General features: G+C 39.4%; 1 protein-coding gene across 3 annotated transcripts in view; it reads left to right on the forward strand.

Moving 5' to 3' along the window:
- Positions 1–12,760, forward strand: part of LOC119725430 (liprin-beta-1-like) — a 65,665-nt gene that overhangs the window by 1,400 nt on the left and 51,505 nt on the right. The gene's annotated exons all lie outside the window — the stretch shown is intronic.

Genomic DNA, 12,760 nt, shown 5'->3' on the forward strand with positions numbered 1-12,760 from the left:
GGCTTGGACCCTACTATCGCCAGACCATGTCCAAATTTTTAAAACGCAGTGGCTATTGTTACGGCAGCCGTAATGCATTTCCCATTTTCTATCGTTACGGTAGACTGCAACCTGGCAACTTTTATAAAAAAACATGACAAGAAAATATAAAATTAGAAGGAAAAAAGTGAATTTGAACTTTATGAAATTCGGACTTTATTTCCCTTTTAAAAAAAATCCTCCAAAGCCTCAGGTTAGAAAAGGAAAAAAATTCGAGTGCAAAACTGAGATCCGAACCCGCAACCTCGCGGTGCAAAATCCTACCCTCTATCGGCTGAGCTGGCGCACTGCTCGATCAGACGTGTGGAAACAAATAATTATATACCTGCGTGCGTACCAAAAAAATATCGTAGAGGGCGCTAAACAACGAGTGCCGTAACGATAGCCACTTCGTTTTTAAAAAGGCGATAAGTTGGGTCCAAGTTACTCGGACTAGTTTTAGGAGTACGTTTTGCAATTTTGAACAGATTCTTATTTAATTAATCTTGGGGTAGAAATCACGATTTTCCTGGGCTGTTTGCCTTGCGATTCAGCACGCCGTGCGTGCTCACGATGCATCGCGCGGTGATCGTCATCTTTATTTTCGGGTCGCACGTTGTCGCCGCGCTGTCATCGTCATTTTACCATGTAAAACATTGTTTACTCCCAAATTTCCCTCAAAAAATCAAAACCCTGCCCTCTATCTACATACATCTGAGTGACATACAATGTAGTCCTAAATGTTTATTGAGAATGTTGCCAACTAGTTTGGTCGGTCTAATAATTTTAAAGTGGATTTTATTTCCTTATACAGTCATTTTCCTAGTTCCGGATAGCAAACATCATTCAGGCTACTTTCGGCTCAACTACTCCACGAATTCAAGTGACATTGGTTTAAAAGTTTACCTTGAGTGATGGAGATACTACAAAATAATTTTCAAAATTTATGCTCTTTTTATTGTGACTTTACGACGTCAAAAGTACCGATGCCGCTTTTCCTAGTTCCGGATTGGTTTAATCAGTTCCGAATCGATCAAAAACTGATTCGTGCGAGAAAAAAAAATCACGCGAGAAAATCAAGTTTTCAGCCAGAACCACCCCGAATCAAGCACATTTTCTGATAAAGTATTATTTAAATTTCCAAAATAGTTCATTCAAGAGAATTCCAGCAAATTTTCAAAAGACAATTAACGTAAATAATTTTGAAACTTTTGTCTGCAGCGCAACGGCACGAACTCACGCACGGACCGAAAACCTTGCACACGGCACAGAATACGTCACACAAAATCGATTAACGCGCGTGTAGTTGGGTCGTAAGTGCACGCGCGATCCGGAACTAGGCAAAAGCATACGGTCATTCGTTTGCAAATTTTCAAATATTAGAGACGCTACAACTTACTTTGATTGAACAAACATTTGATGGAAGAGTTTATACAATTGTAGTGAATGAAAAAAATATTCAAAACCACACGGTACGAGAGATATACCGAGGAGAAAATTTATCGTCGATTCGCAGCTGCCGTGATTTTCTTTAAACCGTCCAAACATGTCGAAGTGCGAGTCGGAAATCTGGCCAAAAATGCCTTTTCTCAGGATTTTATCGAAATGATCTTTGGGTATCAAGAAGCTTACATATTCCTTTTCAAAATGCACTCCGTCAGAATTTTTTTTATTGGAGACTAATCCAAAAGAGGTAGGTTTTTATTTGAAGCGATCCGGAACTAGGAAAAATCCGGAACTAGGAAAACGACTGTACTAGGAACCAGGCCCTACCATGCCTACAGGCTACACTACACGATCACTATTTTATTTTACCAGTACTTTAGTCTTACTTTAGTTTAATAAAAAGAAAAGGCAGTGTATATTTAGCTGGCGACGGCTTTCTTTAACACATGTTTCAGTAAATGATATTTTATGATTGCCACTATTTCTCTCAATGACTCTTCGGCCTCGGCCTCAATTTCGGGATCAATCGCTGTGGCACATGGCGAAGACTGTGTTACTGTGTAGCTGTATACTAGTAATATCGCTTTGGTACATGTACGTTTCTCTAGAGGGCGTTCTTTTGGTCCACCTAGGAGTATTCTTCTTCCACCTCCTTTTTTGATTTTTTTTTTAATTTGACAACTACAATGTAGGTCTACATGTAGGCCCTAGAACTTTATAAAGTGAAGTGAAGTTTTAAAATTTTTGTCTCAAATTTTGGGTTTGTTCTTTCCCATCAAAACCTCAGACAATTTACCCAAAGGTGATGAAAATACTTTATCAAACCACAACAATAACAATTTTGTTACATTCATTTTCTAACTTACTTTTGCAAATTTTGAGGTACATGTAGATTGGACGATCCCCAGTTAGACCTACATTATTTGATTCCCAAACATCGATGTAAAGAAAGTTCCACATTATCCCAAAAAATCCTAGAATTTCTGGGAAACGTGTCGCAAGTCAAATTGATATGTTTTACCTTATAAAAAATTTGACCGAAACGGGCCTCAAATTGCTGGACTCAAAACGTCATGACTTTTTTATTTTTTATGTAACAGGAAGATGATCTAAGTTTTATTAGAATCTGTTGATTTTGAATTTTTCGTCACGTACCTACATGTACAATGTACACTGAACATGTGCAGTGGCTTTTTTTTGGGACTTTAAAAATCTATGTAAGGCCCCCCCAAAAATACTTCTGCTTCCGGTCACGTGACCGACACCGTTTTTAGGCTGCGAGTCTGCGACCCTGAAAATGTTATTGGCAAGTCAAAAAACAAATTTAAAAAATAATGCTCAATGCAGCGATGACTGGTTCCCACCACGCCGCGCACTAAACAGGCCAAAGAAGGCATGATGGAAATGCGGTAACCAGTCTATTCACAGCTGCAGTGCACTGCAGAGTAGTCATGGCAGTTGCAGGTCGGATTTAGACATCGTAAAAATGTCAAGAAAACGTCGATGGAGAAAGAACATTTTTGCAAGTTAATTCACAGTATTTGATCTCTCTTGTCTGTGTATGTATTTTCCATGTTCATGAATTTATTTTGTAGCTGTTTGTATACGGGTAGCTTTCGTTGTACAATGGAAATAGTTCAGGCTGAAATTTGCAATTAAATACCCCATTCAATCAGCCAAAAAAAATTGGCAAAAAAAAAATTTGTTTCCGACCTACCGACCCTATTTTTGAAAGGCATGTAATCGGAAGCAGAAGTATATTTTTGGCCTAACTTTTTATTTTCTAAATCATATAGGCCTACCGTCAAAAGAGGGCGCTGTACAAATTCAATCTAGCTGGCTAAATATCATTTAGTGAAAGAAAGCAGGCTAAATCCCTTAAGGGCTCTTTGGGGTCAAGTACCAAATACATGTACATGTACCACAGAATACTAAATGTGGCTGTGTGTAAAATTACCAGTACCATGTGACAGTGACACACACAACGTGTATCATTACATGTGGGTTGGTTTCCTTTCAAAACAATCCAGAACATGACATTTTCGGGCATTTCAGGACTTAGTGCCCCTTTAACGTGACATGAAAATAATGATTGTACTCACCGAGCCCCAGTCTAGGGCCAGTCTATTGGACTTAAGTCTATCCACTCTGTTAACAAGTACCCCCTCACCAGCAAAGGAAGTACAGTTGGGGGTGACCGACCGACGCCATCTTGCCTGACTGCAATTCATTTGCCGCGAAGCGCGGCAACTGCGTGTAAATAGTACAAATCCCCTGGTGTACGTGCGTTACACACAAGGAACGGTGTGCGTCAACCAGCGAAATGTCCCGCCCATGGGACGTCGTTGTTAGGTGAAGGGCGCCCTCTTTTGGTAGCGCACGGAGCTCATATCCAGGGGCCTACACATTTCTTTACAAAAAGTTACTGCAAAGCATTCCTTTTTTTGACTGACATTGATACAGGTTCATGTAAACCAAGCCCAAAATAACCTTGTCTCGGGTGCGTGTACATACTGTACATAAGTTTAAGAACTAAAACAAAGAGGGGTCCTCTAAATGTTCATATTTTGACCATGTTGACAATGACCACAGCCGTGCCGTAGTCAGGTACATTTAATGTCAATGACAAGGTTTCTGGGGTTTTTTTTCATGCAATTTTCATTAAAGGGAATGTACAACATTTGCTTTCGCTGCAATTTTCAGAAATTAATGGATTTGGAGGATTAGAGTATGTTATAGCAAATATTGTTAAAATGACTTGTTTCACGATTTGGGCTTGTAGATGCTGGAAAAACCAAGAAAACCAATCATGTTCTTGTAGTCTGGTTCCCTGACCCCACTGAAGATGAAACGGAGCAATTTATCTAGACTTTGGGGAATTGTAAGGTCAGAGAATCAGTCTAGCAGGCTTGTAGTTGTACCCCTTCACAGGGGGTGTGTAATCAATTGAAAAGAAAACACGGAATAACTGATTAAGAAATATGAGAAGCAGTTTTTCAAAAAAGCCAGTTTTCTCCAACGCTGGTCGGCCGACCAGTGTCGGAAAAATCCCATTTTTCTTGAGAATGACAGCACACCAGGAGCTACGAATTTACAGGATGCTCTAGACTGTCATTCCCTTACAAAGGTATTTCGTGATAATTTGATCATTTCGTTTTGTGATGTTTGCAAATGTTGTATCCTTTCTTTAAACTCACACATTTTTAATTCTCTCCCATTTTCTTTGCCTTTTTAATACCTTGTAACAGTCCCATTTTGTACACCTGTATGTGTGTACAAGTACATGTGTACGTGTACATGTACATGGATAACCCCAAAACAACTAGCCTTGACCAAGGCTATCAGCTTGTTCCCATACGAGCTTGTTCCCGCTACCGCACACTGCGCGCGCCGCGACACAATCACTAGTGTACTATACCGTTAGCCTCAACGACCCTTGCGTGTGCATGTACGTACGCCCACACACACTTCCGCAAACAGCCGTACAGTAAGTCGAGGCGGCAGATAGCCTTGACGCAACCGTGGCGAATTCTTATGTGTTTCTTTATAGTTTCGACCGAAATCGGCCGAAAATTTCTGATGCGCATATATTACACGATATCCAATCAAAGCCCGTAAACTTTGACCCGCGACATACATATTCATGACCCGCAAATTACTGTATACACCACGTACATGTATGTTCACTCAAACCATGGTATGTCCAGGTATTTCAATCCCATTTTAAACCATTTCTCCAGTTTTATTACAAACAAATGAAATATGCCGCTATATGAGTGAACAATTGTTCAAAATGATACTATTTCCAATGTATTACGAATTGGACAGTTCAAGACAGTCCGCCGACGTTTTGTCGGTGCAACAGCGTACATTATCACGCCGCTACCTGCCCGTGCTATTCTGACAGCGAATGTAGGGAACAGGTCAACTCGGACCCAGGTCAAATCGTACCCATTTAATCGAATGCAGGTTAACTCGTATCTATAAGCACCCGTATGAATTAACTGCAAGAAACGAGCTATTGACTTTGGGATGGAAATATACGAAACTGTCAGGTACATGGTGAAAAAAAAACTCTCCCTGAATTCGTACCATGTGCAAAATACATCTCATACGTACGACACATGTATTTTAACGCCTACGTATGAATCGTATGTCGTACCTACGACATACGTACGACATGTAAGTCCTAGATGTAAATCACACGAGATACAAGTCGTTCTCACAAGAAATGTTGTATGTACGACCATAGAGTTGTCCTTGCTCTATGGTACGACATAATCGACAAACAAGTCGAACATACGAGTTACAATTCATATTTTGTACACACGAGATATTAAGTCGTAATATACGACTTTGTCGTATGCGACATATATCGTACCCTGTCGACTCGACTTATGCACCTGTCGACGTACATTATGTCATATGTTTGATATGTCATACTCTGTCGACATATATGTCGTACCCTGTTGATATATTAGTTGTACATACGACTTATAACTTATAAGTTGTTCATACAAGTTAAAATCAGTCTTACAGAATAAGTTTGCTGAAGGAGAGATATTTTTTCCCATATCCCCTTGACAGCTTAGAAGAAATACCCCCCCCCCCCCCAAAAAAAGTCAGCGGTAGATATACTCAACAGTGTGAGCGCTTTTTTGGCCGCTGAACGTGAAAGCGCAGCGTGTCTCACTGCATGGCGCCAGCCGGGCCGGTGCCTACAGTGGACGGCCCCAACGTGGCCTCTGTGCATGGTGACATCGTTTTTGCCGGCGTGCGGTTTTGTACCGTTTGCCGTTTTTTGAAGGTCTAATTTTTCATCCTTTTTCATTTCATTTTCAACCCAAACTATGTGTAACTTTATAAATATTATTCTACTATTATTTAAGATTTTAACCCTTACTCTCTGAGGGTAGTTTACTGCATGTCAGTTGGTTATGCCAATGCCCTCCAGCTGCAGTTATTTGGCAGATAACAAGTCTTAACAGTGAAGGCTCCAATTGGCAGGAGTTGGAGGCCCTGGAGGGTGCCTGATACTGACCAGCTGGGGGCACTCACTTTGTTATCAGAGGACTCTCATTGTTCTCTGTGGCATGTATTGGAGTGCCTGTCCAGTTACCCTTGAAATGACATGGCAGATATTGGAGGGCCATGCAAAAAACATAGGAGATTTTCTTGAGGCACAATTGGCATGCATTGGAGGGTCAAGTAGGGTAAGGGTTAAGGGGGTGTTTACAATAATTATTGTTACCACAGGCCGTCTGGTTTATAAACCTTTGGTCGCATTATGCAATTTAATAAATATTCATTTTTTTGTCAGCCGTTATCCAATGAGAGAAGACTATTTACCATAGCGCGTACTAATTATCATATTCAGCATACACGGTTGCGTCAAGGCTATCGTCTGCCTCGATTTACTGTACGGCTGTTTGCGGAAGTGAGTGTGGGGCGTACGTACATGCACACAAAGCACAAGCAAGGGTCGTTGGGGCTAACGGTATAGTACAACATTGTGTTGCTGCGCGCGCGGTGTGCGGTAGCGGGAACAAGCTCATATGGGAACAAGCTGATAGCCTTGGTCAAGGCTACAAAACAACTTGAGTTTTTAAAGTGCATGCATGGTGACCATATGACTTTTTATGTACAGGTATATTATGTTGGACGACAGTTTACTGTATTTTTCTTACATATGAAATAAAATACAATATTGGCTGGTAAACAACAAGGGGGTGCAGCAATAAACTACTGACCATCTGTCACAGTATTACCTGAGGCTGTGTCATGTTCTAATCATTGCAAAATCGCTTGAACCACAAGTCCTGTCATTTATTTTGTACACCATGTTGCAAAGTCCTTTTAGCTGGAACTTTGTTACAAATATGGTGCAGATAGGTGTACATGTATGTAAATCGTAAGGTTCAAAATTGACACGTGATGTACCAGGATTGTATGCAGTCTTGTGTAATTCTTTCCGGTTTCAAACGTTAGTTTCTAAAATAAATCCACCTACACGTAGTCACATACCTACATGTACCCTTCCTTTTTTGACAATGCTACTACGAACATTGGCGGCCTAATAATGAGCATCTTAATTTTTCATGGTTTCATAATAGTGTAAATTTGTGTCATGTTCCGGTACATGTACATGTATGTAAGCACATCATGCACGTTTAGAAACAAATGTCACATTATCTACAATTAAGTGCCCCTTAAATTGACTGAAAACAAAACAACATGAGACACATTATCTGCCCCTGCCCAAATAAGGAAGCAGGAATATTTCTCACTCCTGGCCCCTGGACCCTACTACTGCCTCCCCCCCCCCCCATTTTCTAATACACAACTAGAACTTGGAGATCAGCCATCCTGTCAGACATCTTTAACAGCTGTCGGCATCTGGTGACGGCCTCTTCCCTGTGGTGACACAGAATTGCTAGAAAATTAATATCAAAGCAGCTAATTTCTTCTCTTCTTTATGTTTTGTTTTGAATCGCCTGTATTGAAGAATGAGCTTCAGGCATTGCCCTTCCAGCTTAATTGATGGCCTGAAACACCATCTGTCCTCAGCTGGGTTTTTTGGTTTGCTTTTTTGGCACTTGTCACCTGTATTTTTTTCTTCAAAGGGCTGGGCTAAATTTGGAAGTAATAATTGAGGTCCAGAAAATTGATGTTGTCAGGTCACAACCTTGGTTGCCCTGGTTTTGGCCAGTGTTCTGGTTGTGACACGTGTTTGTATGCAAGGCATTTTTTTAATGTCATTTTATGTACAAGTACCGGTACATCCGTCATCTGGTAAAATGTCAGGGAGATTACAGACTAGGACTTTTAGATCATTTTCTCTGAATCATTGATCAATTACCGTAGATATCATGGTTGATCGGTTCAGTCACGGACATTGCCTTTTCTATCGGTTTAAGCTTATTACACGTAATGAAAAAAAAACAATCCTACAAATTGTGAGATTTGTGCTTATGTATCTAGTTGGGAAATCTAGAAAATGATTTAACACAAAAATTGAGCCCCCCCCCCAAAAAAAAACCTTAAAAGCTGAAATTTAATACCTGTGGTCTACATACAATTAACAAATGTACCGGTAGTCATGAACATTTCGAATATTTAAAATAAATAACTGAGAAACAAACAGAAAGAAGATCCCGGTATATTATAAATTAAGAGATGAAACATAAATTTATCACAAAACTGAACGAGAATCTAAGACCAAGTTGTGATATGATAATATAATTGCAGTTCCATGGTATGCAACTCACGTTGAATTTGGATGAGGTGTTCCGTCTACTCTGTGCTGTTAAAACCTTGGGGTAGATTTTTCTTACAGAAGATCTCTTTAAATTTAATCATTAAATTACCAGAAAAAAGGTCAATGTACATGTACAACATGTAGTAAACTTTGTAAATGAATTTTCTATAAACACAGCCAATTACTTACGTAGTTTTGTTTACGTTTCGACTAGTTTCACTAGTCATCCTCAGAACGAAGCACCACCAGTCGGTTGGTGGCGCTGTTTCCTGTTGCGGCCACTAGATGGTGGTCTGGAAACAGGAAACAGCGCCACCAACCGACTGGTGGTGCTTCATTCTGAGGATGACTAGTGAAACTAGTCGAAACGTAAACGAAACTACGTAAGTAACTGGCTGTGTTTATAGAAAATTCATTTACAAAGTTGAAAATTCACCAGCCTGATGAACTTCTTTCATAACATAGTAAATTTCTGTTGGTTTGACAGTTTATCAGAATCTCATGTTACACAAAAAGGATGTATGGAAAAAGTTAAATACGTACTACGGTGCATGTACAGTACCCGGTACATGTTTGAAGTTTTTCCCACACTGCGCACTGATGATGGAAAATTATTTTCAATGCCCTTACAAGTTACATCGTTAGTAAAATTCAACATTTACAGTTGTTTAAAGAAAAATCAATCATCTCTGCAGAGATAAAATTTGGTGATCACGTTTTGCCCATAATACCGTATATGGCAATTTTTGTGTGCCCATCTTTGGTACATGTTTAAACATTTAAATAAGTAACTATACTCAAAGTTTTGAAGGTTTGCATGATTGAGGGCTACCTGTACACAATTTGAGGTACATTGTAGCAATAAGACAAAGATTTTCAGTAGTGCCATGTGACAAATCTCTATAACTTTGTCAAGTTCTGAAAAGAACAAAGGAAAATTCAATGTTTTGGACAGTAGGCCTACATGTATGCTCTGCCCGTTGTTAAGAGACCAGCCTGTGCAGCATCAGAGATCGATTGATGTGGAAGGTTCTTGCGCTTCCATTTCAAATACCTACATATAGTTGCAGTGTACAACTACATGTATGCTTAATGAGGGTGTTCTCAGAATACAGGAAAAGCGGCCTTAAGTTGTATTTATATTAACAACAAAAGACTGTAAGAAATTCAAGGCCCGTTGTGTGTGTTTTTCATGCAGGTAAAATGCCTGAAGGCATCTTTTTGTACAAAACACTGTCACTCATACAGTTGTGACAAAAGAAATTTCACCCCTTTTGCTCTATCCTCACCTCTCCGAGTTGCAATGTCGCCTGTATTGTGTTCCATACATACAACATCAATAGATGTATCCATGAACAAATGTTCCCCCATTAAGAGACCACACAAGAATGGGAACGTCTGTACCATTTGTCACCCAAGTTTGCATTCACACTTTAATACTTACTCATGCACTGTAAAAAAAAACTGGGATAAAAAAAATTCTCATTGGTCGAGGCCTTCAATAAAATCCTTGAAAATGCACCTTTTTCCCCCCGATTAACCTTATTTTCAGTGTTTGTTTTGCCATTTTCACTGGTATTTTGGTGCCATTTTGGTTTTTATGCTACATGTAAAAGTGCAAATTTCCATATTCATGAGCAAAAGTGTGATGTCATTTCAGGCAGAAACGAACTGTGTTACAGCTACAATGCACTTGAGCACCAAAAGTTGCCAGAATTTTGGATACAATGTATTTTCCTTTCTGTGGCGATTTGTTGTGCCAGTACACAGTAAGCCAGTAAGTAAACTTTTCTCACAGATGTTTTCAGTGGGCAAGTTTTGGATTCACAATTTGAAAAGAAAACCCCTAAACTGAAGAGTGTCTTCCTGAATTGACATCACAGAAACAGCACCCTCACTTAATTCCAGAAAAGCATGAACAATTTTTAATGTTTTAAAAGGAAGTGAATTTTTCAATAACATTAACCGAAAAGGGACGTCAAATAGTTGTTATAAAATCCAAGTATGTAAGAGGAGTAGAAAGTTGCAAAAAAATATGTTCATGAGAAAAATTCATTTCATATTGGACCCTTTAAAGTGAAGATACAACATTTGCAAACATCAATAAACGAAATGAACAGATTATCACGAAATATCTTACTGGATGGTTCGGGAATGACATTCTAAAGCACCCTGTAAAATCATGGCTCCTGGTGTGCTGACATTGTCAAGAAAACTTTGTATTTTTCCAACGCTGGTCGGCCGACCAGCGTTGGAGAAAACTGGCTTTTTGCAAAAACTGCTCTGAATTTTTCATAATTAGTTTTTCCGCATTTTCTTTGCAATTGATTACACACCTGTGAAGGGGTACAACCGGTACAACTACATGTACAAGTCTTCTAGACTGATTCTCTGACCTTACAATTCCCCTGCTCCGTTTCATCTTAAGTGGGGTCGGGGAACCAGACTCAACATGATTGGTTTTCTTGGTTTTTCCAGCATCTTTAAGCCCAAAACGTGACACAAGTCAGTTTAACAATATCTGCTATAACATTCTAATTCCCCAAATCTATTTACTACTGAAAACTGCAGCAAGAACAAATGTTGTACATTCCCTTTAAAATGGCTTGGCCCTGCACACTGTACCGGTACATGTATACTGTACACAGCATGTGCAGTGCACACCAGTTGGCAACAATTAACCAAGCAAAATGTACACTGCCTATGCAGCCCATGCATATGAGGCACATGCCGAACACGGATAGCAATTGAGCAACATACCGGTAATGTAAAATGGTAGAAGAAAATCATTGAAAATTTGTGAAATTTTCAACCTTTTTTAATAGATATTTGACCGAAAACATATGAACGGGGTTCAGATTCGGCCATTTCATAGGCAGCCAGACCCTAAGAGATTTTAAACCACACATACCAGTGTGCCAGTAACTTTGCCATTACACTTTTATTTCCTTGTTTACAGACAAAATTAGTTCAAACACAAAAAACAACAAAAAACTAGGAAAAGCAAAATGCAAGCCAGTGTTTATGTTCAGCTATTTCGGTCGTGCTTTGCTGCACTGTGTTATGCACTGTTTATATGAAACCCATCAGTGTGGTAGAATCAGTCAATTGTATGCACTGGATATGTCAGGAGGGAGTAATTACTTGTGTGTCATGCTTGAGCGAGCAATTTCTCAATTTCAAAAAGGCCAAGTTCTTGGTACAGTGTTTTGTTTACAAGCCACACAGCATATTTTGTACATGTCCTGTCCCTTTTAGTATACGTACAGTTAAGGTCTTGTGCAGGATTTCAAGGAGAATAGGCCCACATTTATTTTTTTATGATGTACAGTACATGTAGAAAATATGTGTACATGTATAAAAGACATACATGTACCATACATGTACCGGTACCATACGCAACAACGTACATGTACATGTACATTGTACATTGTACATGTAGGGTGTAGAGTGTTTATACATGTGCATGTACACGTGTACCGGTACACCTACATTTGTACATGTACTGGTACAGGTTAGGTGTTAATAGGTGAAAGTTATTTTCACTTCTCAAACATGCCACACATTCTTGACACATGTGTTGTCCGACAGGGTGGTTACAACCTATTTCAGACACATAGAAATCTTAGAGTACATGTACCAGGACATCTGTACATGTTATGTGTACATGTACATGTACATGTATGTATTACATACATACCGGTACATGTACCAGGGAGGAAGGATTAGACTTTTGATAAAGGATTTCTACATTGTAAATGTTGCTTAAATAGTGTTTAAGTTTAAGTGGTGTACCCACTTAAATTTTAATACCGGTAGTACACAGTTAGATGGTGTCATTAATTCACAGTCCAGTGTACATACATACGTAGTACATGATTAACCGTATGCCCGCTGGCTTTTTAGCTAGGATCCATCCTCAATCCCTCAAATTCCTCCAAATGCCACCATGTAAAAATTGGATTCAGCCTCAATCTTTCAAAATCCTCCAATAATCACTCTGATACAATGGGAAATTGCCGATGATATCAGTGCGGA

This window comes from Patiria miniata, unplaced genomic scaffold (genome assembly GCF_015706575.1).
Source record: "Patiria miniata isolate m_02_andy unplaced genomic scaffold, ASM1570657v1 HiC_scaffold_1, whole genome shotgun sequence".
Classification (NCBI taxonomy): domain Eukaryota; kingdom Metazoa; phylum Echinodermata; class Asteroidea; order Valvatida; family Asterinidae; genus Patiria; species Patiria miniata.